This window comes from Alligator sinensis, unplaced genomic scaffold (genome assembly GCF_000455745.1).
Source record: "Alligator sinensis unplaced genomic scaffold, ASM45574v1 scaffold1885_1, whole genome shotgun sequence".
Classification (NCBI taxonomy): domain Eukaryota; kingdom Metazoa; phylum Chordata; order Crocodylia; family Alligatoridae; genus Alligator; species Alligator sinensis.
Genome location: NW_005843053.1, coordinates 280,830 through 286,171, shown reverse-complemented (window position 1 = coordinate 286,171; position 5,342 = coordinate 280,830). Strand labels below are relative to the sequence as shown.

General features: G+C 43.9%; 1 protein-coding gene across 2 annotated transcripts in view; it reads right to left on the bottom strand.

The window, feature by feature from the left end:
- Positions 1 to 5,342, bottom strand: part of SWT1 (SWT1, RNA endoribonuclease homolog) — an 86,265-nt gene that overhangs the window by 11,576 nt on the left and 69,347 nt on the right. The window lies entirely within an intron of this gene.

The following is a 5,342-nucleotide window of genomic DNA, read 5'->3' as shown; positions in this document are numbered from 1 at the left end:
CTTGGAAACCCAAGTTCCAGCCAGATGAGTTAGTATGGATCTCAATACCTCACCCTCATCAGTCTCATCCACAAGTTCACAAAGGAACCGTTCAACGGTCGGGACAGTATCCTAATACCTATTCTGTCCAATTAGAGGAAAAGCCTGATCGTCCTCCTATTATCGTTCATCACAACTGGATGACTCGCCGTTCCGATGTTCACCCAGTATCCTTACAGTGAAACCAATTATGATTCTCTCTTGTTTTGTCTTTGTTGTTCTCTTTTCTTTACAGGTTTAACCCCAGCAAAAGCGGTAATCCACAACAGCCTGATTGTGACATTCATCAAGTACCAGACTACAGTTTGTTCAAATTAATGGAGTGGTGGTTGTGAGGGAGACACTGAGACAGACGGCGAACGTCCATTTGCTCAGAACTTACTATAACACTATTTTTCCTCATTTTATTAAGTGCTTTATTGACATTGTCTGTTAATAGGAGAGGACGGACCGACTACTAGACGAGGAAAGTCCCAAGCAGATGTCCTCCAATCAGACGATGATCAACGGTTGTTGTTATGTATTCAAAGTTGTTGTATTTTGTAATTTGTTAAAAAGACCGGTCTACTAAGTTGTTTTGTTTATATATATTGGTTGTTTAAGCGTTGCTAGGTCAGTGAATCCCGAAGCAAAGATGCCGTATGATGTGCTCATGTGTCTAAAATTCCAGTTGTGCCGTCGGCAAGGGGGCATGTCACAACCCAGTGATTTTGGTGCCTCGGCACGGTGGAATTTTCCCGCCACACGAGAGCCTCTTGCAAAAGTCAAGGTTTTCTGTTGCAGCAGAAAACCCCCGGTGCAAGAGAGTTCCCGCCATTCGACTGCGAATTAGTGTCCCGCTATTGGCCAGTTCTAAATTATTCACACGTGACGGCTAGTAATTGGCTAGCTAGCCATTTAAAAATTTGTGCGACTTCCGCCCAAGTCGAAGAACTTTGAGCACGCTGCAGAGTGCCTCTAAAGAGATCTGACTTGCGGCTAGCTGATCGATAGACTGATCACCTATCGATCCTGCTTCCCGTCGCCGAGCGCAATCCCAGACGTACCCTTTTCCCGCCGGCTTAAATTGCGGACGGATTAACTGGCTTGGGACTCGCCAGCTGGAATAACTCACATGGTTGTTCAGACGACCGGACCATCTGCGTCGCAACTACAAGCAGCGTAAGTAAACGTTTTTGCAACCATTAAACCTTGTCTGCCTCTCCATTCACCAGCCCGCCCTGACGAACGAGCAATTTCTAAATCACCTCGAGTCGGCTCTGGCCGTCCAAGACACAGTTGTTGTTCATGAAACTGTAGATTGACTTGTGACTTGTTACACAAAATTTTGAAAAAAAAATATAACGGGTTATTGTGTTAAAACAATGCATTAACAGAAGTGTTATCAACAGGAAGTATAATACAATTAGCACTGTCTCTCTCTCTCTCTTACATGTAACGTGATGATGATGTACATCAAACATTTAATGTTTCAGACCCAATATTGGTGTTCTGCCCAAAGAGGGAATAGCAGCAATGTATCCTTGATGCTGAGAACTAATGGTCAGATCATGCAAGGGCTCTGCAGAGAGGAAAAATATCTGCCAAACAGTAAAGCTTCAAAGACTTCAGTAAAGCAGAAAGAGAGCAGATATGATATGTTAAACTGTTAGTTGTCCTATTTCAGACAAGTGAAACCTAGCAGGCAGAGACAAAACATTGCATCCAATTCATATGGCTCATGCTGCCTTCATTTACTTGTTAGAACAAATTATAAAGTAAGACTGATAATCATGCCAAGGTTTAGGTGATGAAGAAAAATTCAATTAAAAAAAAACAAACCCCGAACTTGAAACACATGCTATTACTTCTGGGAATAATCTATAACACTGACAACACAGCCACACCAAGATGAAAATATCCTATTCCACTATAAACTGCATTTCCCACATTTGCAACATGCAAACTGCTTTGTCATGTCTCTACTAGACTCTTCTCCTTTTGTTTCAAGCCAAATCAATTAACAAGTTAGTTAACATTTTTCTTTTTATGCCAAAACAAATTACAAACCTGAAAAAGCAATCAAAATATGACAATACAGTTTAATACAACATTTCTTAGAAATAAGCTCAGAAGAATACCTGCAACTCAAATATGCAAATATGTAATTTCCTCCCTACCTAATTAAAACTCTGTCTGGGCTATTGCATGCTAACTGACAATGTGTGGGGGAGCAGGCAGTGGGGGATGAACACAACGGGCGCAATTCAACTTATCTTACACAAAAACAAAGTTGCAGCACAATACAGTTCAGTTCTGTCTGGTATTTTGTTGGTTTGTAGTAGCCAAATCTTGCTCTCAATAGGGACTGCAGGGATTGTTTTTACACCTCAATCCTCTTCAGTAGACAGCCTGATACAATTCATCTTTTTAAAATCATGTCATTTTGTTAGTGAGTGCCTGGAAGCTGCCTGTTCCCTCCCACAGCAGACACTGGTGATGTCTGCAGGGGCTAAGGCAAACAAGGTGAAGAGAAGGTACACCCAGAACCACTTAAATTTCATACCACTCCGACTTACATGCATCTTTACCCATCCCAAATTTCTTTGCTTCTTAAAAAAGAAAAAAAAAAGATTTGTTTCAAATGAAGTGTACAGCTCAAAAACAGGCAAGAGTTTCTCCTAAAACACACTGCAGAATAAGAATAAATTCCATTGAAATTGTACAGAATCACATGATGAACATGGCTCGGCAGTGTGGGGAGGCGGCTAGGAAGGCCAACTGTACCTTGTCGTGCATCCACAGATGCATTTCAAGCAGGACCAAGGAGGTGATCCTCCCCCTCTATGCGGCACTGGTCAGGCCACAGCTGGAGTACTGCGTCCAGTTCTGGAAGCCGCACTTTAAGAGGGATGTGGACAACATTGAGAGGGTCCAGAGGAGGGCCACTCGCATGATCAAGGGACAGCAGGGCAGGTCCTATGAGGAAAGGTTACGGGACCTGAACCTGTTCAGCCTCCAGAAGAGAAGGCTGAGGGGGGATCTTGTGGCCTGCTATAAACTAGTCAGGGGGGATCAACAGGCACTGGGGGAGTCCCTGTTCCCCCGAGCGCCGCCAGGAGTGACCAGGAATAACGGTCACAAGCTGGCGGAGGGAAGGTTTAAGTTGGACATCAGGAGGCGCTACTTCACGGTCAGGGCAGCTAGGGTCTGGAACCAGCTTCCAAGTGAGGTGGTGCAGGCTCCCACCCTGGGGGTTTTTAAGAGGAGGTTAGATGACGGACTAGATGATCTGCCTAGGTCCCTTCCGACCCTAGAAACTATGAAACTATGAAACATGAACACAGAACCTTGTCTGAAATTAAGAGACACCCGTCAGATAACCCTGCCAGTGCAGGATTGCTCCTTACAGAATATCTTTTAAATTTGCCTCAACTTTCCATGGGAATCTATTGCAGACGCACACAGAGTAACCATAAATTTAGTTTAGAAGGCTCAGAGGCTCACAGACTTCTTGATATATATACACCAAATTATCACCTATGTAAATGACCCTCCTGACCCTGGAAAAATATATGAGAAAATACATATGAACAGTCCAGAACAGTGAAAGCTCTGGCACCTTATTTTGGGGTTTCTTGAAATACACACACCAAATGCATTAGACCACTGCCATCACTATTACACATGAATGCCTTCTCTAACCCACTCAATCCAGAAATAACCTTACCAGCACCCATCACAGAACTGAAAATAAGGGAAAAGGAAAGCAAAAGCTTTCTAACAAATTCCTCTGAGCTTTCCTACTGAAGTAACTTCTGTTATTAGGCTCCTGCTCTGCACTGTGGAACTTCAGTCATGGAAGATCCATCACAACAGGACTCCCAACCTCCAGCCTTGCTGGAGAGAGGACACCCTACTGGGAAAGAGACCAGACTTACAGCAGGAAGCTCTGCTCCTTAGCCCACTATATTTCCTGTTCCAGCCACGCCAGTCATAGTCAATTGCCTCCAATCTCTAACAAAGGCAAAGGAGAGAGAGAAAATGACACATGCAAATAAAAGCCCCAGACAAAAGCTGCCCATCTCTGCTACTGAGGTAGCTTCTCTGAACATGCTCCACAAGTGTACTTAGATGAGCTCTCCTCAGGTAACACGTGGTCAGATCATCAGAATGGAACTCCTGCTAGCTAATTTTAGCACATCACCAGGAGTTGGGAATGAAGGAGGCATATAAATCAGGTAACGTGGGGCATGAGAAGTGAAAAATAATAAGCTGTCATATGCAGCTGAGCCAGGGAAGTATTGGATAATTAAAGTAGCTGATAGAGCTGAGCAGTCCTACTAGCTTTCTGCATCAGCAGTTAAAGAGGTTAGTAAGAATCAGGTGGGAATAGAAATTGGATTTTTTTTTTCTATTTAAACTATGGAAAAGAAAGGAGTTGTCTTATGTTCAGTACCCACCACTATCAGAGCTCAATTCTCAAGTGGAGTCTCTAGGTCAGTGATTCTCAAGCCAGGTGATGCAGCACCCTGAGTTGCCTGGAGATCCTTTCAAGGGTGTTAGGTGTGCAAACATGACTCACAAGACAGCCCCAGAGATTTCAAAGAGGAATCCATAGCATCAAAAATATTCTGACCTGCTGGGGTCTTTCTGAGTGCCTCTGCAACAGAAGAATTGCTCTACTATTTTTCTGTAGTCAAGAAATCAAGTGAAAACTAAAAGCTGTTTTTTTTCCCTGAAAGGTGCCTCGAGTCTAAAAAGGTTGAGAACCACTACTCTAGGTGCTATCATAAAACAACACAAATCACCATTACCTTAAGATGCTATAGCAGTGAATAGAATTGTGAAGAGACTGGTATAGCTACAGGAAGTTCCTCTCCCCTCTCTTAAAAATGGTCAAAAGCTGCAGGACCAGATTTCTAGAAGGGAGCGTGTTAAATATTTCTTCTGCAAATGGTTATATATACTGGTCAAGGGATTACTACAGACGATTCAGGTGTTTTTTGAAGCATTAATCTGCTACTCCTGCAGAGTCTCACACATAACCACCCTGTGGCTCCTGGCTTCAGGAGGCTGGGAGAAGTGAAGGGGATGAGCCAGGCTGCAAAGTGCAACTCTGTCGGTCTGCCTGCCCACCTGCTCACAGCAGTGGGTGCTGCTGAAAGGATGGGTAGGGAATGGCAGGGCAGCAGCAGTCCCTAACACAGGCACCACTGGAGTATCTGAAACATGTGCAGGATGCCAGACAGGGGAGGAGAGCATTTACCTCCTGTCACAGAGGGATCTCGCAGCACACTTTTGTTGCTTTTCAATTTGGGAAT